At 41.0% G+C, this 24,723-nt stretch overlaps 1 long non-coding RNA gene across 1 annotated transcript; it reads right to left on the bottom strand.

The window, feature by feature from the left end:
- Positions 1-1,111: 1,111 nt before the first annotated feature.
- On the bottom strand, positions 1,112-23,049 carry LOC121658249. Its single transcript, XR_006013902.1, has 3 exons — positions 20,003-23,049; positions 18,570-18,664; positions 1,112-5,696 (listed from the first exon to the last, which is right to left on the bottom strand). It is a non-coding gene; the product is annotated as an uncharacterized LOC121658249 (long non-coding RNA).
- Between the last annotated feature and the right edge of the window lie 1,674 nt (positions 23,050-24,723).

Genomic DNA, 24,723 nt, shown 5'->3' with positions numbered 1-24,723 from the left:
CCGCCGCCGCGCACACAGCGCCCGGCCCCGCGCACCGGCCGCCTTCCGTCCCCCACGGCACGGCACGGCACGGCACGGCACGGCCCCGCCGCCGCTCCCCCGCCTCCCCCGGCCGCCGCTGCTCTCCGGCAGCCGCCCGCCTGCGGAGGCTGTCCTCTTGCCGCCGCCGCCGCACGTACAAACTTTTTTTTTTTCTTTCCCCCCCTCTTTTTTTCTCCCTCCCCCGCGCCGCCCCGGTAGGCTGCGGGCTGCGCGCTTGCCTCCCCGCCGGGCGCAGCGGCCGGGGTGATGCGGAGCAGGAAGTGGCCGCCGCGGGAGCCGCGGTTCCACGTGGCCGCCCCGCACCGGGGCGGGAGCGCCTCGCCCCGGGCCGCCGCTCGCTCCTGCCCCCGCCCCGGCACCGCGCCGGGCGTGCGCTCCCGTGCACCTGCTCCCGCCCGGACCGCGGCTGCGGCCAGCAGCGCATGCAGCCCTCCGGGGAAACGGGGGAGCAGTAGGACACCTCGAGTGGGGCTTGGGCTTTCCCAGTTGGATGGGCAGCGCTGCTTGTGCACCGATTTGTAAAAATTAAGGTGCAGACGTTTAACTTTAGGGGCTTTCATAGGCGTAGGGTAACGCAGGCCCATTAATTGTTGTGTGCAGCCTGGGCAGAGTAGAACTGGAAAGTCAACAGATTTTTCTTGGGGATAGCAGATTAAGCACAAGATTACAGAGATGGTATCAGCCCCGTAGCTTGTGCGTTATTTTGTTACTAATTTTCTGCACTGAAAGTTAGGCATCCTATTTCCTTCTTTGAAGGAATGTCACACGTGCGCACACACACAGAAACCTGATAATGCAAGCTCTCCAAAAACCAGAGTGATGCAAAACCAGTACTTCCAATATAATACTACTTTTGCCTTTTCTGTGTATTCAGTACTATCCCCTTGCTCTAATGTTTTTCAGTTCTATTTCTTAAGGGCACTGGGAGGATATCAGATGCACGGATCCTGAACATTGACTTTCAACGACATTGACTGCAGCAACGAAACAGGATATTACACCCTGAACAGGATAACTTTGGAGGAAAAAAACCCCCCACACCTAAGTGACCTTTGTAGTTGGACACACCTAGACATAGAAGGCTTTGTTTATTCATGAAACTTGTGCTACAGCACTGAGTGGTGTCTTTTTCTTCCCCATTCTGTAAGATCAAGGTATGAGACATAGACAAATGCAAAGTTTAAGGCATGGGCAACAGCTCTAATCCTTACAAGTGTCTGTGACTTCCACAGGAGCACAGAACTGTTTTCCCCAAAGCCCGCTCCCTGTCTGAAGTTGCAGCAACCACACAAATATCCCAAAACAAAGATTCAGGTGACTGTTTTCAGGTAGGTAACAACATCTGCACAAGGCTGGGAGGGATTGTTAGGGGTTTTTTGGGTTAGAGTTAACGCATAGAGTTGAGGTGCCCAGCTCTGAACGGATCTCTTGTCTTGCTGAGCCCAGAAGGAACAGGCAAGTTGAGGCTGTAAACTGTGAAAGTCTGTAGGCTGTCAAAGAAGTACAAACGTGTTTCCCCAACTCTTCCTTCACTCCTTTGTGGAGACCTTACTGCAGCAAACAGTGCTCTTTCCTCATGTTGTTTCATTCTTCATTTTTGGCATCCCATTTTAATGTCCTGTGCTGTTGCTCTCAGCACATTCAAAAAAAGTGAGAAGAAAAAAAAAGTTACTCATAGCACTGCATGGAGGGTACAGCCATGGGATGTGATACCACTCTGCTGCTGCTCCTCAGAGCTGAGAGTGGTGGGGACAGAGCCGTCTGTGTGCAAGTTGATATGATGAGAACTCACATTTGTAAGGCTGCTGGCTGAAACCGGTTTGGGGTTTTTTTTTCTTACGGAGGTGTATGTTCTGCATGAACATAGGCAAAGGTAAACCATGCATCCGTGATTTCACAGAGAGCTACACACTTGGAAGATGAGCAAGAATTTTGTCATTGTGGTTTTAGATACCCAAAGTCTTGCTGTCAGTGACCTCCCCCATTAGCTATCCGAGGACAATGGCTTCTGTACCAGGCATTTTAAACCCCCCTGCGTTTTATCCCGAAAGAGAAGTAGCCGATGCCCACTGGGAGGCAGTACGGGTCAATGGACAGGGTGTTCATGCCAGCCAGCCCCTCTCTCTGCTGGAACCACCCATGGCAGGAGATTGGAGAAGGCGTCATGTTTCTGTTTGACCATTATACCTGCCTGTCCTGGTCCCTCATCAGGGAGCATCATCTACCGTTTTTCTTCTCATGCACAGGCCATGCAGTCTGACTCCAGAAGTATTGGATTAATACTGACCTTGGAAGTAGTTTTATTTCAGTTGTATCCTCATTAAGGATGTGCTTAAGTTTCAAATTCTGCACTTACAGTTTCTCCTATGTAGTAAGGTGCCTAAGAAGACCTACAGAACATATTTTCGCTCTTGTTGAATTTGTATCAGCTAAGACAAAAAATTCAAATTAAATTTGTCTTTGGATTGCCTCCAGTACTATTCAAAACCATGTTTCAAAGTCTTTTACAACCTGGAGAGAAAAAGAGGCAGGGTTACACACAGGCTTTTGTCTCACTCAGTCACAAAATGTAAGTAAATATAAATTTATATATAAAAATATAAGTATATATAAAAGTAGAATAAATACATTATATATGTATACACATATACATACATACACCATGATTCTCTTACTATATGGGGAGCATTAAAACAAAACACAATTCCAACTATTATTAATCAATCTCTGTTAGACTGATACTCAGTCACTCAAATGTTTCAAACAGGCTGGCAACTGTCACAATGTTTGTATCTATATGTGGACATCTACTGCTTGTTACACAGAAATCATACGCTCACTTCTCCAAATAAATATGCAATGGCATTTAAGTCATTACAAAGCCTTGTTGCTCTTGAACCAGAGACCTACGATGACCTGGAGGTGAGGTATCCGATTACCAATCCCCTAAGCCATGCAGTTGCCTTATTGCTGGGGATTTGGGGGATGGTGTCTGGAGCAGTGTCACTAACAAATGTCAAAACCTCATGCAGTTGTTGCTTGCATGGGAGAATTCTTTGGATGTGGATATATTCCTCAGCTCTTGTCCTGAATATCTGGCCATAATAAAACTCTCTGCTTGTTCATAACACAATGCCTGAAAGAAAATTCCTACAGACTTTTTTACCACTCAAGGTGAAAGTCATGTGTTACAATGTTCCATAATACAACAAGCTGCTGTAAAGTCTTCACTGTACATAAAACCTCACATTTTGCTCATTTGAGGGTTTTCTTCTGTCAACAGACAATCATTGTAAAATCTGCAATTCAGAGACCAAATTTTCTTTCTACTGAGTGCAGAGAGCACAAAACACAACTGGTTTTTTTTTCTTTTGTCATGTAAACAGTTTCTTTGAAATTAGCAATGGTGTACTGGTTTTGGCTGGGGTAGAATTTATCTTCATCATAGCTGGTATGGGGCTATATTTTGGTTTTGCTCTGGAAAGGATAACACCGGGATGTTTTGGTTGTTGCTGAGCAGGGCTTGCCCAGAATCAAGGCCTTTTGTGCTCCTTACCCCATCCCACCAGAGAGGAGACTGGGGGTACACAAGGAATTGGGAGAGGATGCAGTTGGGACAGCTGTCCCCCACTGATCAAAGGGATATTCCAGACCATATGACATCATGCTCAATATATAAAGCTGGGGGAAGAAGGAGGAAGGGGGGGAACATTTGGAGTGATGGTGTTTTTCTTCCCAAGTCATCATTAGGTGTGATGGAACCTGGCTTTCCTGGAGATGGCTGAACACCTGGCTGCCCATGGGAAGCGGTGAATGAATTCCTTTTTTTGCTTTGCTTGTGTGCATGGCTTTTCCTTTACTTATTTAAATGTCTTTATCTCAACCCAAAAGTTTTCTCAGTTTTCCCCTGCCAGTTCTCTCCCACATTCTGCTGGGGGTGGGTGAGTGAGAGGTGGTGTGGTGCTTAGCTGCCAGCTGGGGTTAAACCATGACAAATGGATTCTAGGCCTCAGTTACACTTTCCTTAGATATTTCCAGATATAACCACCAGCACTTCATTAAGTGCAGTATTTTGCTACATGATACTCTCTAGACTTCATATAACAGCAAACTTGGTCATGCCTTGATTAAGGCAAGTGTTGGAAGATGCCAGCTGGCAGAAAGTAACTTGCCTTCCTAAATGGAATAGTCTCAACACAAGCAACACCTTTGCTCCAGTGAAACCTTCCAGCTCCATTTAATCTCTTTTCCTATCCTGACCTTGCATTTAGATGGTTGTCACTGAATAAAGCCTTTGCTGTTTTCCCACTGTTACTTTGGATCTAAGGTGAGCTGGCCATTGGCACTTATGGAAAGCTCGTGCAGTGTACTAGCCCTACAGCAGGTTTATTAGTACTGCATATTGGAGCCCTGGGATGTCCTGGTGGAATCCAAGACATAGCTTCCCTACTTTTCATCTGAGAAGGTGGGAACTCAGTGTGTGACTGAAGACGCCTGGCCAGATATCCCTTACTTTATGTTAAGTTCATACTCCCTTCTGACATCATCCCCAGCACCGAAGGATTTGGATTGAGATCCTGGCTTAATGAGGTGGTCCCTGCTAGGAATAATCCAAAGGGCAGAGTTTGGCATACATTATGATGAATATAAAGTTATGCCCGTAATATTTACAATGTGTGTATATTTAACCTCAGAGTTGACAAAAAGGGACTGAAGTACAGGGTTTTAAATTCTTCTTAATTTCTGAGATTGTTTTAAAAGTACTTTAATCAAGTAAGTGCCTCTAGGGAGTACTTAATATATGCTTTTGCAACTTAGACTATGATTGCTTAATCTCCACTGTTTTGTGTTCATGATCTCTAGTCTTTAGTACCATTCTTCCTGTAATTCTCAATTATCTTTCTTTTTTTTAAGCCAGCAGTTTAGCCGTACATGTCCTACCAAAACATTATCCTTCAGTACTTCAGCATTTGAATAGATGCTTTTGGCAGAGTGCTGTTCGCCTCCTTTGCTTTTCCTGTCACTTTTATGAAGAGTGTGTTATGAAGCTCCTGTCATTACATTTAGCCCCCATACTCCTGTCATGCCTACTTAGTCTGTTTTATTCCTGCAGTATCACCTCTAGCTCCTTGTCTCTTTTCCCACACAGCAACAGTAAGCAAGCTCATTATTTGGTACGGGTCTGGATTCTACCAATGTCCTGAAGATTGGAATGTAAAATGATTTTTTTTCCAGCTGTCCTTTCTGTTAATGAGTACCACTCAATGTTTATGAACTATATTGTATTATTAATACTGCTTTTGTCTAAAAAAAATTAACTTCTTTTGCACCTCTAAGTCCTCAAAATATCCACACTGATGAGTGTTGACAATCCTTGACAGATTTAGATCTCATTAAAATAGTGGATGGGATGGTCTGTTACGTGGGCGTTTCATTTAAGTATGAGAAGAATTGGGATGATTCTAAGCATGGTTTTGCCATTTAAAAAGTAAAATATATATTTTAAATTACTTTTCAAAGACACTCTCACCTGTATTTTGAGCCAGACAAAAGTATGAGTAGTCATACAATCTCAGGTCTGGAAAATTTCCCTTTCCAAGGTGCTATACTTCTGAGCATTTCAAACAGAAATTAACTTGCATCATTTCCTGAATCTAGGGCAGAGAAAACTGAAATAGATTGCTGCAATTTCTGTTATGCTGAAAAAAATGAATGTTGTAAACACCCACAATTTCAGATGCTGAGTTATTTTTCTAAAAGACTTTTCAAATATAGTAAATTAGTCGAGTTAATTTGAGGAAATTGTCAGTCTGAACAAGAACCACAGTGCCTTTGAGAGAAAAACTGGGAAATTTTACAATTGTAAATTAATTAGATTTTTGTATTTCTTTGGAAGTTTATTATTTAGTGATAAACTTTTGACAGTTTAGAAAATAACTGGAAACATGGGTATTAACAATTCAGTATCATTTATCAGCTATTAATCTGCAATAATTTTGACAGATTTCTTTTCAGGATATATTCTGCCATGTTGTTCAAAATTAAACACGACCTAACTGCTGAAGACATGAAGCATTTGTAAAGCATTAGAAAAGTTAAATAAAGCCAACATGTCATATCTGCACAAGATAAAGCCTTATGAAGTTTCACAGAGAAATAAAAAAAGACACTCAAAATTGGTTACATGGAAAAGTGTGGATGTACAACAGTTACTAGATGCTAAAACCTGTATATGCTTTTTGTTCCTTAGCTTAGTCACTGTTTCAGAAAGAGTGGCCTGTCTCATTTTACATCAATGCATAAAAGGTCCATTAATAATTACTGGAAAAGACCAATCCAGTAGATAGATTTATGCACTGAATAACATTGCAGAGTTCTGCCAGACTCTGATTTTCACACTGGAGTCCCTGGATTCCTGGGGAATGGGAATGCTGTCTGAAACAGAGAATGATGGCAAGACTACTGTCGTTAGCCATATAAAGTTTGTGTTATATATCACAAATTGGTAACTGGAAGTTAAGGGTCTTAGTAGCAGTGAATCACAAAAGCATTGCTAGGCAGCTCTGAGCTTTCTTAACTCTTTGCAGATTTCATAAACTGTAAGCTTGATGTTATTGGTGGTTGGAAATAAACACCACAATGCTGAGCAGCCTCTTTTCTTAGTGAGCTGCCATTTGGAGAGAAATTCTCAAACAGTAGATTATTTCTGTTATGTATCGTCTGACACCAAGTTGTATTTATTAGTAATTCAGTGAAATGATTTCGTTACAAAATGCATGTTTTGTGGCAATTGCAGGCAATAGCAGCTGTTGTATCATAACACTGCACACATTCAAGTCTTCTACTAAATATAATCATAATGAAAAAGATTTCATAAGGGCTTTAGTACACCATGGAGGTGCAGAATTCTGTGGAAGTTTTTCCCTTTTCTCATGTCCAAAGCTAGACAGATATCCCTACTTGGTATGAGTTAAGTGATTTTCAACTTTTATAGTTTTAGCTCAGGTATGAATATGGATAATTCTTTAAATACTTTTTTTTGAAGTATGTTTTCCATCTTTTTCCCAAACTGAGAGCTAAACAAGAAAAACCAAAACCAAACCAAACCAAAAAAAACCCAAACAAACCCAACTTCCCAAACCCAACCAACTTAAGAGAAAAAATTATTAGACATGCCAAAAAGACAATGAAATGAAAGTGAAGAATTGTAATAAAGTCATCATCTTGGCAAGCCAAACTCCACTGCTTTTCAGTCACTTGTGACAAGTAAGAGTGATAATGGCAGGATCTCATCCATCTTCAAATACTGCAGGTTTCCAGATCTCTCAGCTCACTGCCATTCACCCCCTTTTTCTAATATATAACAGTGTGCTGGTTTTGGCTGGGGTGGAGTTATTTTCTTCCCAGTGGCTGGTATGGGGCTGTGTTTTGGATTTGTGCTGAACACAGTGTTGATAATGTGGGGATGATTTTGTTATTGCTGAGCAGGGCACAGAGCCAAGGCCTTTTCTGCCTTTCATACTGGCACACTGGGGAGGAGACTGGAGGTGCCTGGGAAGCTGGGAGGGGACACAGCCAGAACAGGTGACCCAAACTGACCTTCAGACCATATGACATCATGCTCAGTATGTAAAGTGGGGGAAGAGGGAGAAAGGGAGGTACATTTGGAGTGATGGTGTTTTTCTTCCCAAGTCACCGTTAGGTGTGATGGGGCCCTGCTCTCCTGGAGATGGCTGAACACCTGCCTGCCCATTCCTTGTTTTGCTTTGCTTGTGTGCACAGCTTTTGCTTTCTCTCTTAAACTGTTTTTATCTCAGTCCATAGTTCTCTGGCTTTTACCCTTCCGATTCCCTCTCTGATCCTACTGGTGGGGAAGTGAGTGAGAGGCTGTGTGGGGCTTGGCTGCTGGCTGGGGTGAATCCATGACAAACTGCAAAGATTTAAAAACTAGTTGGCTGAGTAGTACAATTAAAAACTTTTCTAAATTCTCAGGTGTGTGCAATTAGCAAGAAGCAGATCTCTAAACTGTACTTCTATTTTTACTCTGGCTTAACTAAGTCTTTCTTCTGATTAGCTTGATCAAATCAGGGACATCCCTTAGGTTTAGATGTTAGAGTTTACAGAATAAGTGGGAAAAGGTTGATTTACAGTTTTGTCCTTAAAAAAAAAATTAAAAATCACTCATTTCAACTTGAAAAGCATACTTATAGAGCAGAAGACCAATACAATTAATATTATTTCAAATTAAACTGAAGAACCACTGATTTATTCCCATTCACTGATCCTTTGAGTAATGAAAGCTGCTCCAGTAAACCTTAGGCCAAAGTGAAGTTTATTTAGCTCCTGATTTAGTATCAACAACTCTGACATTTATATATATGTCCAAAAATTAACACAGCATCTGTGTAATTAATTGTTTTTCTTTTTCCCCGCAAATGGTGCTTTGGGACAAAGCAGAAGTGATAGGAAAACTTCATATTCAATTAAAGCATGGTGATTTACAGCAGGACTTTTGCAGACTGTTGGCTAACTGCTTGAAAAATCTGGATGACTTCTTACTAGCCTCCAAGGCACAGGAAGCGAACATGTCTTCAAAACATTTTAGATTTAAATAAGCAGACTTATAATATGACTGAAAATGAGTGTAACAATTTGCCTCTCTTTCAGGTTTATATCCAAACAGTCTCTCCAAACTTGCCCTGCTACATCTTTGGTGTCAGGGCTGATTAGCAGACAGCAGGAGGTAGAGGCACTGTTCCTCCTGACATTTAGGTCAGCCCTGATACTCTGTAGTGTGTATCTAGGCCACGTCTAATTAATCCCAGAATATTCCATCACTGCTGGATTACCTCTGTCAGCTTCTCCCTCAGAAACCTGGCAGCAAAGATTTTACCTTAGGTGAAGATTTTCCCGTTTCTAAAGGCAAATGGGAGTGGTTTTATTCATTGTCTAACTACATAATGTTTATGCAACAACTGACAGAGCCCTTAGGATGTAAAGTATTTAGTAGAGGTAAATAGCTTCAGTTGAAATTACTGGAATGCTGCCAGATTTAAACAGCACCAAGATTTCAACCCCAATTGTTTTAAGGATGAAATTTACCAGCCTTCTCATCTCCAAGTTTGATGCTGCTATTCAAAAGAATCACATACTTTTTCTAAGCCAAATGTGAGTACAAAGTGCTTAATCAAACTAAGGTCAAAAAGAACAAAAGATCTAAAAAGTACAATAAAAATTCCACCTAAAAGCCAATGGAGATCAGCAAAAGTTAAGGAACTAAATTGTATTTTTGCACTTTAAACTGCAGCCTGCAGTCTGCCATTACTAGAATTGCATAAACAGTTTGCAAAGACACGTAACAGCTCCGGGAGGTGTTTAAATCAAGACAAGCCAGCACTGTGGAGCAGTCTGTACGCAACTGGTGGCCACTGAAAAATAACCCAGAGCACTTACTGAACTAAGGATATACTGCATCTGTGTTCTGTGTGTCACAACAGTGAAGCACAGAATCACAGCCCTAAAAACAGAGCGTTCATTAGCAATGCAAAATTTATATGCAATTGTGCAAGGTGCTGGGTGTCTCAAGCAGTGCCACATTAGTATATCGTGGGTGAAGTGTTGTGATTTTTGGAATCAGTGCTCTGTAAACATGCATTCATCTGTGCAAAAAGCCAGTTGACTTTTTCTTATACCTGATGACAAGACAACTTACTACTTGCAGAACAAGAAATACCTGTTATTGGAGATCTATTAATATGCACTTTAAAACACAGGCAAAGAAAGACCCAGTCATTTTTGTAGTGGGTGAGGTATGTTTTTTAACTCCACCTTCCACATTCTCAAATTATGTCCTTGCAATCTCCTTTATTTAAACATCAAAACGATTTTCACTGCATTTTGTATAGGACTGTTGTCAAAACCTTCATTTAAATGCTTCTACTGATACCTTCAGAATTATGTAATATTAAAAATGTAAATAAGATGCAGATTTTTCACATACTCATTTTTCTTTCCCATGTAAGTTGATTACTAAAGCAGGAAATGCTATTCATAAATGCTCATTACTAACACACTAAAAAATGCATACAGCAAAACTTTTTTTTTTTTTTTTTTAAACGTCACTAGAAAAATAGTCAAATCAGTATCGGCCACGAGTTTTGTCTGAATTAAGATTTACCTGCCCTTCAGATGTGCAGTTGTGGGTCATTGACATATTTAGCACATGCATTTGAGAAGTCATCTTATGTTTTTGCTCATATTACAAGCAGGAAAGCAGATTTTCTGAGATGTAGGATGAGTGCACCTGCAGCAGAAGTACCATAGGTGTCCTGCAATCCATAGCCAATGCAGTGAAAGTGCCAAATCCTGCTGTCTTGCATTTAGTGTCTTAGCATGAACTCATAGATAGGTAAAAAATAATGTCATTTTGACAGGTGAAAAATGCACACCAGCTGGTGATGTGATATTAAAAACACTCCAGCTTAGTGTAAGCCCTCACAATTCACATTTCTCTTCTACCAAGGTTTATGATTCTCATCTTTTTTGTCATGGCCCACATTTCTGGCTGTATCTAAGAGTCCTTTAGGCATGTGTGGCTCTGCCCCAATTTTGGTCATGCAGCTCAATTCAGAGCAGAAGGATGAAGTAGATTTCTACTAGTGCTTTTAACTGTGATAAGCTTCCTAATGCTATGCCTTAAGTAAGATACCAAAATAAGCTTGATGGTGTGGGACAGAGTACCATTATTGAGAGATTATAGCATCTTTGTCCTTTGGAGATTTACCCCTTCTTGTGCTTCATTGCTCAGTTCAAACTCTGAACAAACCGTGGTTTGGTGGTGGTACCAAGATGAAGACCCCAAAACGCCCTCTAACCATGTCATTCCCCATCATGTACAATGCCCACTAGGCTTCTAAATTTTCACCACCTTTTTTGTGACCAGCATCTCAAACTCATCAGCCTTAAGTAGCAGAGCAAAAGTTACAGTTGTTGGAGTTATCTATAGTCTTCGTGATAGCATCTTGATGAGATAGAGAGAGGGAGAGAAAAAGAAAATGTGTTTTTTGGACTCAGCTAGGAATAATTTTCCTTGTAACACCTACGGAAGTTAATTAAACTTTGCAATCCAGACAGAGATGCACTATTAACTTAGACAAGAATGATAAATAACTTGCACTCTCTGAGAGAGTAAGTACATACAGTACATGTAAAATGCATGCTATTACCTTAAAAAGAGCTTTTAAGTTTTTATGAGTGCCTGCACAACTTGCATTGTTGTTGAAAAATTAAAACAGTTCATGGTATGCCTTAAATGCTAGAAATTGCTTCATATCATAATAGTGTCCTCTCTGGCCATTAAAAGCTTTCACCTAATTCTTCCTTTCCTTTTACTGCCCTTTTGTTAGTCTGTCATTCCTTCCTCTCCCTCAAAAAAAGCCCCCAAAAAAACAACAAAACCAAAAAAGCAAATATTGTTTTATACATTCTGAATTCCTCATGAAGCTCCTGATACAAGGATCCCAGCTTCCTGGTCAATTACCTGTGTATAGTTAAATGATTCTCTCCATTTAATTATCCACAATAATCGCCATTAGGAAGACAAGTGTTTCACCCTGCACCATGGTGCATGGAAAGGATCAGCAACAGCATCAGCATTTACACTTGTTGCACAGACTAAGAAAAAGCTAGACCTTTCTAAAGCTGGTGTCACAGCCTTCTTCCTTCTACTTGCAGGTGTAGGAGGAGCTTCTCACAGTGATCAAACAAGCCTCCAGCACTTTGGGTAATAGCAGTCTGTTGCGGGTGAAATCTGAGACTTGGTATAAAACACAAACAATGGGCAGACTCATTCAGCAAATGGATGTCATGGTTCAAGAGCTTCTGACAGCCCAAGTCCTCAACAAATACCTGCACCCTGCCTAAGTTTATGACGTTGAGGTTCCTCAGCTCTGCATAACAGCACATGCCCTCATTACAACAATCCTTGCATTGTGTGCCAAAACCTGAGCTCTAAAGAACTGGCAGAAAGCAAGCTGACAAATCTTCACATAGTTGTCTGAACAAACCCAATTTTCCACCAAGTCTAAGCTCAGGATTTCTGGGCATGAGCATCATGATAAGCTTTGAACCAAGGTAAAAAAAAAAAAAATTAAGAGCTACTCTTTTTCTTTTGACATAATAAAGGCCTGGTGGTGTCCATTGTTGGTTACCTCAGATCTGAAGTGCTGTCCTGTCCAACTTCTAAAATAAAGTATCATTATGTAAATTGATCTGTCCAGAAATCCTTAGCAGATGCATCTGGTTTTCATCATTCTCCTGTGATGCTGTGTTTCAAATTCAATACATTATTTTATATATCCTGCTGACAATGTTTATTTTTAAGAGCATGAAACTCTCAGTGCTTCTCTATTCTTCCTGAATGCTGACAGTGCTCTGAACATGCCACTGGCTCTCTGAAGCAAGGAAAATGAAATAGGAGTCATCTTAGAAATGGTTCTGCTTAACATCAGGACAGAGTTTACCTTGCCTTCTGGTTTTGAAATTTCACTATGCAAAATGCAAAAAGATCCTAGGAGCTCTGCAGGCTTGGCAAGGAGTACAAAGTTTGGGTACTGTTATGCTGACCTGGTTCAGCTCTTTCTTTATCTTTCTCTGTTGTCTTTTTGCTTGGTACGCTGTCTGTTGTGTATCCTTGTCCTGTGTTTGCTCAATTGCCTAGCACAGGCCAGTCCAGGCTGTTATTAGAGCACCTACAGGATGGGGCAGGTATTTGCAGTCTCTTAATCCTGGAAGAAGTTGAGACCTCAGGCATGCACACACACACACACACAACCTACTTATCTGGGATTTCAATATGTTTTCTATAGATACAAAAACCCCACAGGAATTTCAAAAGGTGTATCTGCACTAATTAGAATCCATATAATTTGCGTGCCAGAGCTTTACTCATCACCTCAAATTGCCCTCATCCACCCCAATTTTAGCATTCATATCAGGTGAATGCTTTGTTATGAAGACATTTGAAAATGAGTTTCGAACTCACAATCCATTTCTAAAGCAGTAATGAATCCTGTGACAATTTTTGTTTTCAATAAACCAGCTTGCATAGCAAGTCACAGCTTTTATTACTGTTAATACTGTTAATTCTGTAAGACTCCTGAGGCTGAAATACCTGCATCTATTCAGGACCATTGACTGGGTATTTAATCTCTGAGAATATAAGAACTTTTTGTGCATCAAATTCTGCATACTGCTTTTTTGGGTAGTATTTTAATAAGCTTTCATCACTATTTTTGCCCAATCATTCTTAAGGTCCACAGGCTAGATGTTGAGTATGTATAAATCATGCAGCTCGAAATACATCAAAGAAACTATATTCATTTGTGCCAGGATTTAACTTCTTACTTCCAGTTTTACCAGGCTTTTCTTTAACTAATCTTGTGAATTCCTTAACCACATCCACTTCCTACTGTACTCCTCTCAATCCCTTTCAATTACCTCCTTCTTTACATATAACACCCCTCCCCCAATTATTTCCTTGTAAATCCCTTTAAATCCTAATTTTTCTTCTCCTTCTTTCTTTTTCTTTTTTTTTTTTTAATTAGCTAATTGTTAGAAGCATTTGTAACTCTTTGAAATTGTACTTCTGAATGCATTGTGGTATGTTGACTCTAAGGGCTAAAGTTTCTAAGCAGCTTTTAGAATAATGAGATTTGTGGGCATGACTCCCTTGCACTGCTATAAAGATTTACTCTTTAGAGTTAAAAGATTTTCAAAAAATCAGGTTTTTTGTGCTGCTGGCTTGTGAACACTGTGCTCGGAGCATGGATCCTTTACAGCAGTTACCCTTTTCTTTCAAGTTACTTATTGTGCTTGAGGATGTTGCGAACATCTATCCTTAACATGCAACTTTATACCCGAGGCTGTGTCAGCCTTAGCAGCAGCTGATATATGCTGCAGTTTTTGTCCAATTTGCCTCCTCTCTGCACTTAACATTTGTGTGCATAAAATATTTGCACTACGTATTTCTTTAACAGGCAACTCATTCTCTTTCTTTCCTGACCATATTTCCACTGATAAGTGGCAGCAGCTTGTAGATATCTTATGGAAAGCTTCAGTCCAATCAAAAATGGTAGACTCATGTGCCACATTTCTCGAGTTAGCAATGCCCAAAATGGTAATCTAAAATGCCTGGCTTTTGCAGACAATTGTTCCTGACATTTCATAGTCCGCTAAACTTTCTGTTATTATTTCCCATCAAGTTTCATGACAAGTAAGCCTACCTCACAGGTAACTAGTGCCTGCAGTATGCCTGACCTGGTGATTTGGGCTGTATTTGCCGAGTCTAACCTCGGATATCTTTGTTTGCCTTCGCAGTGATGCTGTAGCACAGGTATATCAGCATGCCAAACAGGGTGAGGTGGCTTCACTGATTGCACTGGCTGGTCCTCGAGTATTTGCATTGCCTGAGGCCAGCCCGGCACTCCTCCACCACACCTGCTGCTGAGTGTGCCCTCCCTGGGTGCTGTGGGACATTTGTCAACCTGAAATCCAACTTCCTGATGCAATCCAGGATACAGCCATGTATTATTACTTTTTTTTTCCTTCACCTCCCCAGCACAATGAAACCACATCTCATCCTGCTGTTTTCTTATGAGCTAGTCAAAGCATGCGCTGAAGTTCCTTGCGTGCCAAAAATGCATATTGTGCTACTGCTGCCTCAAGATATCACCAGATTTTGAGTGCCACGGTTTTGCCCCATCAGCAGCTTTTTGGTTAGCTGCTGCCAATAATCATGAACTATGGGAAACATAATTATGAAGAATTGGAGAATAAGAATGCTATGCAAGTCTTCTGGAAGGGACAGAGGCAAAAAAAAAAAAAGCGATCTAGTACATGTATAGGTTTTCACACATGGCCTCATTTCCTTTCCACTTTCCTCAGGAATTATGTGATAGTCATTTTGTGATGACCCTGTTATCATAAAGTTATACATATGCCTAAGTAATTTGATAACCAAGGTACTAAGGCTTGTGCTACGCCTGTCATGCTGCCCAAAGCTGCATAAGTATATTGACTTTTCCATAATTAAAACAGCAATACCCATTCATTGGAATTAACTGTTTGCTGAAGAAAAACATAACCAGAACTGTTAGCTGCAGACTTTTACAGACCCTGGAAAATGTTAAGGTTACAAGAATAACATGCATAGACATGAAAGACAGGTAAAAAAGTAAAGAATATAAAAAAAATTAAGAGCTGTTGAGTAATTCCACCCATTGAAGTGTTTAGAAAGCTTCATTCTTATCTATTCCTTGTACCAACTATGCTTTTATACTTATTTTTTAAATCCTTTACATTTTTTTTACAATCTGTCATACCAAGAATTTGTAAGTATCTTAAAGTGTTTTCATTTAGAAGAAAAAACCGTCTTCTGCATTCAGAATCACCTCATTGCTTAGCATGCACTAGGAGTAGAGAAGGTTGCAGTACCAAGGATGTGTCTGAATCCTCAATACATATTCCCATCCAGCACCTTTGAGCTTATCCCCTTTAAACACAGAGGGTTTTGGGAGGGGTGTGGTGGTGGCATCTTTTTTTTTTTTGCTTCATTTTGCTGCCCAGTGATGTGACTTGGCATGGCTGCTTTAGGGGAGGCAAAGAAAAGGCGACCGGAGTCAGGCTTTTGGTCCTTGGCCAGCGCAACGTTTCAGGTCAGTGAGCCAGGCTGCCTTTGCTGCTGTGCATTCACCTTCTCTCTGCATTAACCCCAGCAGCCTTAATATACCTTTTCTTGGGGAAAAAATGCTTTTCTTCACAACATAGTTGTTGTCAGATATAGTTTTTACAGGTTTAAGGAAGCATTACACAAATGCTTTAAGCATGCAAGAGTGAACTCCTGCAGTCATATACAGCCTTAAGCATGAAAGGATGCTTTAAGAATTGCAATTCTTTAAAAAGCTTTCCACTCAGATGATGATCCTGCCTGGAACTGGTAAAGGGATCCAAAGGTTCCTACAACTCCAGGATGTCACAAGTTGTGACATCCTGGACCAAGCTGTGTCTGAGAACCCCAGATCTGGTACTGTAAAGCACTCCCAAAAGCAGCACGCTGTGTTTTATATCTGCTCTGCCAAATGCTGGAGTGGGACAGTGCAGAAAAGAAGCCAAAGGCAAGATATTTTCTCATTTTTGTGCCAGCTCTTGCACCTTTGGGGCTTTTTCCATAAGGTCTCAGTCCTTACAGCTTTGTAAATAAATTCTAGCTGTGACAACTGAGAAAAACCACAATCATCCCATCCTTGCTCCCCAAGCCCTGTCACCCTCCAATCCCCCCTACAACCATGCAAAGTGCTTAAATAGCCCCAAAGTCAACAAAAACACATTAAAAATATGCTTTATGGGATAAACGGGAAATTTTGTATGCTTGCCATTGGCAAACTATTTTGTCTTTCCAGCTTCAGACTTGTGCCTTTTCCTCTTTCTTTGAGAATAAAGTTTCCCAGGGTTTCTAAAGGACTCTGGTGACCTTTTCTGGACTCAGCTGCCTTTTTCAGCAGGCAGCACTTCTGTTGCCATGGCAGTGGGAGCCAGGGCCCCAGCTCCAGTCAAAAGGGTTGGGGGATTTCTTCTGAGGCATCAATGCCACAAATAATAGAGCAACTAGGTGAGAATATATAGATGCTGCCTGGGTTATCTGACATGGCATATTTTGCTACAGATAGGTAGCTATGTCATTTATGGAGCAAATTCTTTGTGAATTTTGTCACGCAAAAGGTCCACTTTAGGAGCTCTTCTATAGTTAACTTCACTGTGGCCTGAGAACACGTGCTTCAAAACAGTAGTATACTCTGTAAGGGGAGTTACAGCAGCTCCATCTTTTTGGGGAGAAGCCAAGTGTCAATAGGCATTCTCCTTGTAAATCGTATTTCATTAAGAATTAGCAGACTTCTTGCCCCCTCCACGTGAGCAGCTGCTGTTCACAAACCATCCAGCACTGCAGAGCCACAGAACCTTCACTGGGGTTTGGCTTTGCAGATGGGAACATCTCCATGCAAGCTCATATTTGACCCTTGCATGCAGCTGTCACCATTACAATCAATAAAGCTTAGAGAGAGGCCTGCAGTACAGTTTTGTGACCAGATGCACTCTAATGACAGCAGTACAAAATTCCCTTGTGCTGGTTCACTCAGCTCACAGGACACAGAAGGACCAAGAGTCTGCCCCAGGGCTATGCACTGACTGGGCTCCTCCTACCCCTTCTCTGCTCCCTGCTGATATCTCCCCTCACTTCTCCATAATCTTGTTTTGTTTGGGTTTTTTGTTGTTGGGTATTTTGTTGTTGTTTTTATTGTTGTTTTGGGTTTTTTCAAGAAAACCAGCGAAAAGAGAAGGACCAAGATCCATTCTCAGTGAAAGTGTTCTTGTTTGGTGAATGCTAGCAAATGGTGTAAGACTACTAAAGTAACAAAGAGGTTAGGTTTTGTACCTTGCTTAAAAGTAGAACACTTATAAGCTTATGTTGGTTCTCTCCAGAAAAGCAAATAAAGACTATGATCTATTAAAAAAAAAAAATCTAAAAAACCTCCACAAGAAGCTAAACACACCTTACATACCAGATACCATAAAAACTCAGATCTAAATCACTACTGCTTTTCACAGAATATAAATTCAAGGATGCCATACAAAGTCTAATCCTTTTACTTACAGAAAACTACTTAGCACACAAATAAAAACCTGAGTTATAAAAAAGATGTAATCTTTAATGCATACACAAACTGCTGTTAAATAGTCTGTGAATTGCTGGTCTTCTGGGCAGAGTAAATATTTTGTGATATACTGTTGTCTCTTTGTCTGAAATGCAAACTGTTTTCTTTATTACTGATATAGTAACACGTTTTTAGAAAATGAGCAGCAATATTTGTATATGCTACCACTGTGCTCAGACACCAAGTAAAGAATATTCCAGCAGGCAAAAAATAGAAAAATATTGTTTTCCTTCTCCAAACATGTGCTTTAGAAGGGAAATAGTTGTGTTTGATGGAAGCTCTCAGGGGAACTGGAAACATCCAGCCTTATTCATGGCTAGACTTTCCTTAATTTCATCACATATGCATTGACAAGACTGTTCTGAGAATCATCACAGCCCCAGCCTTTAGGTGTAAACTAGCTGAAGATTATCTCAGTAATGGGTCAGGTGAAGAGTTAATGCAAGAGAAAGGTTTTTTCCCATGGAACAGAAGTCCAGCAATATTCACTACACCAAAAGTAGCTAGCACACAGGACATTAAATTTATCATTGTTGCTTTTAATTTACTGGACATAAGAATGTGGCAGCTCCTAAACCAACATACATATTTCTTAACAGAAAAGCTGTGTCTCCCCACTCTCCCCTCCCCCAAGCTGCAATCTCAGAAAGAGTTAAATAGACAGTCCTTGCCCTCTGGTCTACAACTGCAAATGACTTCACGAGCTCCCTTCTGATACTCACACTTGACTTGCCAACATCAAAAAGTTTAATCACTGACCTGATTTTTGTTTGGTGTGGTCTCGTGTCATCTGTGTATCCCAGTCCTTGGACAGTCAGGGTCATACCTTCTTAAAAAGCTGCAAATGCAGGTTTCTTGTAATGAAAATGGAGAAGGCACAGCTGGTCACTAAGGAGGAGGTACAAACAAGAGCCCAAGTGAAACAGCCAAACAAACCCCAACCCTGAGCATGTACCTGTAAAGGCTTTATATAATCTTTGACATGGTCTGTTGCTGCGTAGGATTGATGAGGAGCTGGCACTTCCTGCCCCTGACTGCAATCTGCTGTGCTGGTGGTGCCAGCATGGACCCCCCTGGGTCACCTGAAGCATGTGGGGTGGCCTAAGGAGGCACTTCAGGGGGATGTCCAATGATGACTGGTTTCCTGCTCTCCATAGGAGTTCTGAGAAGCACCAAGGAGATGACAGTAACCAAGTAATCCAGATAGAGTGCACATCTTCTCTAGTTCAGGCGGTAGCCACAGAGCCAACCTCTTTGGCAAAGGGCTGTGAAGGATTAGTTTGCAGGTGCTACTACTGGGATTAGTCCCCCCAGCTGCACTTTCTGAACTCTTCCCACTTCTCTGTCTGTTAGGAGACACTATCTTTCTACTTATCAGTTTTTCTTCCCCCTGCCAAAATAAAAGTTTACCCTGGCATTTCCCTGAAGTAGAAACTTACCAGTTCTAAATCATGAGGCATGTTTAACTAAAACAGTGAATGTCACTTGAGAATCACTTAGGCAGAAGAGAAAAACAGTATTAAAACCCCCTGTGTTTTTTCCCCCTCATCTTAAAAGCAAAACAAAAGAGCTAATTAGAGTAATCATTCAAATAAAACATCCCACCAGACACCCTCTCCTGCCATCTACTCACCAAGGCTTCCAGCTGAAGAAATCACTACAATTTCCCTTCAAAAATCAGAGGGGAGATATTGGTCCTGACCAGGAGATGTGCAGACACATCTCCTTCTCACCTGGCTGGGGCTGCATGTTGTCCAGACCTCAAAGAACTCCCGTTGTGCAGACAGGCAACACTCCTCCAACTGGTGTGGGGAATTACCAGCTGGGGAACGAGGGATGTAAGCACCACCATTGAGCAGTTAATGTACAGAGCTATTGCCCAAGCTGGTGGTGCACAGGCTTTTCATGATGGGAATTCAAGGGCAGCTCTCTATGCAAGCCCTAAGGTGGAGCCGTGTCTGTAGGCTGAGATATTGTTGCTGACTCCTCTGTCAGAGAGCTCTGCTACCTCTGCAAGGAGCTGCCCAGGCAGGAGGATGACAAACTGCTCTTGCCCTTCCCCATGCACAGACACTGCAGAGGAGGGAGAGAGGTCAGAAGGTACGAGCTGGGTTTGGATTCTCTCCTTCTTGACTATCAGGGATACATGGCAGCATCTCAGCCTTGAAGTAAAAGTCAAAGCAGAAACTCACCTAGTCTCCCGGTCCCTCTTCCCAAGCGGAGAAGCTGCATTTGGAGTTGATAAACATGCTCCAGTAACCGCTGTGTAACTCTTGTCTCTCACTAGTTCTTGCAACCAGGGACAGGACATTCATTTCAGAGCAAGATGCAGTTCCATCTCTTCTCCCTGCAACAAGTCTTATTACTCTCCTAATACATCTGTACCTGCAAGAGCTCTTTAAAGATTTTTCCTTGAAAGTTAGCATCTGATGTTATCAAAGGTAATTAGATAATTGACACACAATTCACAGAAGGCTCTCTGGTTTCTTTATACATGGTATTTTCCTTGGGCTGTGAACTTTAAATGATGCAAATGGGAAAATTCTCTGTTGTTTTATGGCTTTTAACTTTAGGCTACATTAAAACTAATGGCTAATTGATCTTGATGTATCTAAAGCACTTTATTGTTCTTTTAATAATAATTCTTCTTTGTTCCTAGTTGTTCTCTTGCCAAGGGTCGTGGCTGTAATGTTAATGATTCCAGTCTCTTTAGGGACTTGATAGAAGTTTTTGTTATTCTCAAATCCCCCTGACTTGTAATTTGTTTTGTTGTTATAATCACTGTTTCAGTGGGAAGATATTTACCAAGGTTTGTTCAGGAGAATCACCTGTAAGAAATTAGTCCCAAACAGTTTAAGTGGAAAGGTTAAGTAGAAAATAATAATTTTTTTTCCTGGTTGGGCTGTCTTCAGTTTGCATTTGGCTATGGTATCCTTTTAAGCTCTCTAGACAAGAAGGAGTCACATTTTCAATGCATGCTTATAGTTCTCTTAGTTTTGCTAGTTTTGATGTTAAGAGGTCTTTGGAAGCAATGTTCACTTTAACTGCTCCCTCAGAAATAAATAAAAATTAGATTGCGTCCACTTAAATCCTACCACAACTCTGCCATATGCAGTAGATATCAGGGATGGATTTAATCAACTCATTTAGATTAGAAGGTTTTACGGTAGATGTACAGAACTGAAGAACTGGAGTGTATGCATATGCATAAAACTAAGTTATAGTAAAGAGAAAGTATAAGTAAAGAGAAACAAATTTAAAAAAAAGAAAAATAATTTCTTTAAAGATAAACAATATGTAATAATCAACTCTTTCTTCCTTAGTCTTTGAAGATGATTGATTGACTAATATTGTTCTTCTATATTACTCTTAAACTTTTGCAGTTAATCCTCTTTATGAAGATGATGTATTTTATGTCTTATCAGCTGTAGGTAGAAGAAGGACTAGTGGTGCTGGGAGTTTCTAGGGATTTTTTTTTTGTTGCTTTGTTGGTGGTTTTTTTTGGTGAGGAACAAATAAATCTTGACTTACATGACTTTTTACTGAAATCAAGTCCTCACAAACTTTTTCAATGCTTCCTTACTTGTCATTTAAGGACATTAAGTGGGTACAACTGTTTTGTCCTCACTTCTTTATTTCTCTTACCTAGGTGGCCATTCAAGACATGATTTACAGTATTGCCAGAGCTAACAGTGCTCTTTGTTAAAGAAGAGGACTTTGTTTTCTCCTTCTGTTGATATTACACAGTTGGCATGGCCAGAGCTGCAGGAATGGGAGCAGCCGTATGGCCCTGGGCAACCCTGCAGCTGGTTGGCCTTGTCCGGTTCTTCACCCACCCAGTGCAGCAGGAGATGTACAACAAACTGAAAATTTTATGCTGTAGCTTCTGAGAGGTATTTATTCATTCAGATCATGGTAATTCTTTTGAAACTGCTGTTCAGCAATCTTTTACTTTGTATTCTGTAACATAATACATCCAAATATAAAATAGGACAGGTGTATAATTTTTATTCCATAGTTCAGCTTCTTACTTACAGTCCAGAAATTTACAGGCATGTGCTCTCTGTAAATCCTTTAAGCATGTCCTGAAAACATTATATTAATGCATCAGCAGGTTGGTCAAAGTTTCTACAGCTGTTGTTTAGTAACATCTAAGCCAACTATCTCAGACTAGTCAGCACAGAAGTGTATGTTTTCATTTTACTTATTATAATGTATATATTAGTAATTGTAGTCTATTGTATAATACTTCAAACGCACACATCTGAAAATATTTTCCCCATTTTTTTAGAGAGCTGTATTTCCTAAATCACAATAACCAAATAATTTGACCTTGATTCACAGAAAATTAGACAACTCCATCTTACTTGTTGATTGATCTCTACTGGCTGCCTATCAGCCCAGCTAATTACTGGCTGTCTTGTCTACTGGGACACTGGACAGGGATTACACAAAGTTGTCTCCAGTTCTTCTTGGCCCTTTATATATAGTTTATAATAGTTGAATTGCCAGGAAATGTTTTGTCCTGAATGTTGTTTAACAGCAAGTGAAGGCTGTAATTCCAGACTCTCAGAAAAGCGAGAGAAATGGATATTTTGCAGGATACCTGCAGGAAAGTGTGTTTATTCACAGAGATGCCTGGAAAATACTCTGATCATCAGAAAGACTAGTTGATAAGTAGAAGCATCTCAGAGGCTCAGAAGGGATCACATATTTCTATTTTGCTACTTAGCACTTGTTAACCATATGTGTGTGTGTGTATGTGTGTGTATGTCGACTGGACTGCTGCTGGGAGACGCGCAATGAACCACATTACCTGGAAAGCTGGGCAATATGAACAGAGTGTGAGGTGGAAAACTGCAGGTCCTGCCAAAGTTAGAAGGAATGTAACCGTTGCCAGAATAACAACTGTGCAGAACAATCTCCAACCCCAAAGAACAGGTTTATATAGCCATGCTGCAGATCTGTAGAAAAAACTGGCAGCAGAGGCCTGATGCATCATAATCCTTCCAGGTATAAATTACCACAACATGTTTCGATGTAGAGCAGTAGCTGCAATTTGGAGGCTGATATGACAGGAATAAAGGAAAACAAACTTTAGACTCATGGAGTGGTTTGGGTTGGAAGGGACCTCAAAGACCATATCATTCCAACTGCCCTGCTATGGACAGGGACACCTTCCATCAGACCAGGTTGTTCAAAACCCCATCCAACCTGGCCTTCAACACTTCCAGGGATGGGGGACCCACAGTTTCTCTGGGAAACCCATTCCAGTACCTTACCATCCTCACAGTAAAGAATTTAGCCTTCTCTTTCCCAGGCTGGAAAATCCCAATTCTCTCAGCCTTTCCTCACAGGAGAGGTGTTCCATCCTTCTAATTAACTTGGTGACCCTGCTCTGCACTCACTCCAGCAGGTCTATGTCCTCCCTGTGCTGGGGACCCCAGAGCTGGATGCAGCACTGCAGGTGGGGTCTTGCCAGAGCAGAAGGGCAGAATCCCCTCCCTCGCCCTGCTGGCCACACTGCATCAGATGCAGCCCAAAACAAAGTTGGCTTTCATTGCACATGGCCAGATCATGTCCATTTAGGGGGTCTTATTTTTCTTTTGTATGAAATCCCTGTTGCTTGTCTGACAATCCTTTGGACAGAGCATTTTTACAGCCTTTACACCAGTACTCTGGTTGCCTAGGAACTTCTTTAGTGAAGGGACAGGGTATAACTTTTATCCATATGTTCAGGTTACAAATAAATTACTCTGGGGGTCCATAAAGGCATACAGGAAAGCAGTGAAAGGATTCTCTTCTAGTAGGAAGGAAAAGGTGGTGGTTTACTGCCACCTCTGCAAATGTTGCTTTGATAATGGGAATCATTATAGATATTGATTTTGCTGATATACTGGGGAATAAACTAGAGCCCTGTACATCTGTAAGCAAAAGGCTGCTGCACATTGGACAATCTCTCTCCTTTTGTAAATAAAGCCCCTCTGACTCTTTGCAGCTTGACTAGAAGTTAACCTATACTCATCACAGATTACACATCCACTTCAGATTTGGAATAATGCCTTCAGTTAAAGTTGTTATAACCCCTTGGTGGCTTATACAAACCACTTTTAAAAATAATTCTACCCAGTTTCTTGTATCTATGTTAGCTCAATAGGGATAATCAAAAGTTAAAAACTTGAAGTCAAGAAGAAGTTCAGCTGCTTCAAAACATTTGTACAAAGTATATCCACTGAAAAAAATGCTTCCTGTTCTTACATATTCCCCTCTCTGGGCAGCACTGAATTTTGAAAACAGATGAGAAAGTAGGTCACCAATGCAACATTTTCCCTCAAAGATGTTTGTCTGTCTGTGCTATGAGCTATAACTCTTCCATGGACAAAAGCTGTAGTGAGACTGGCCCATAACAACAGAACTTCTCCCTTCTCCTCAGGTGCCTTTCTCCTCCCCATCCCTGTGCTAGAACAAGCCAGCTACCCCGAGGCAAGATCTTGGCTTGTGGCTCTGCCAAGTCAAGATCAAAGCAGCTTTACTCGCTCTTATCTGGAAAGGAAAGGGATCTGCAACAGCAGAAACACCTCTGGCACAGACCAGAAAGGTGGGAAGAAAGAGAACCAGATAGAGAGTCAGCAGAAGGGAAGAAACACTAAATAGGAAAAAAAATCTGTAAAATAACTGAAATGCCTAAAAGAGGTGAAGGCTGCAAGGAGCCATGAAGGCAGAGCCACAATGTTCTTTTTTTTAAGAGCTGTATGTGATGTCCAAAGAGAAGACTTGTTATCTTGATCCGCAAAGGGAGTAGGCAGAGCTACTTCACACCAATCCAAGTTGACGTTTCCTAGGAAAATTTAGCTAAACACTTCCCTTCTTTCAAAAAAGCCTGAGATAGAGAGAAATAAGAAACTGAGGTAAA

The sequence above is a fragment of the Corvus kubaryi genome, unplaced genomic scaffold (genome assembly GCF_017639235.1).
Source record: "Corvus kubaryi isolate FWS band 111438036 unplaced genomic scaffold, C.kubaryi_AGA036_p1.0 split3-131, whole genome shotgun sequence".
NCBI lineage: Eukaryota > Metazoa > Chordata > Aves > Passeriformes > Corvidae > Corvus > Corvus kubaryi.
This window is presented reverse-complemented; position numbering and strand designations above follow the sequence as displayed.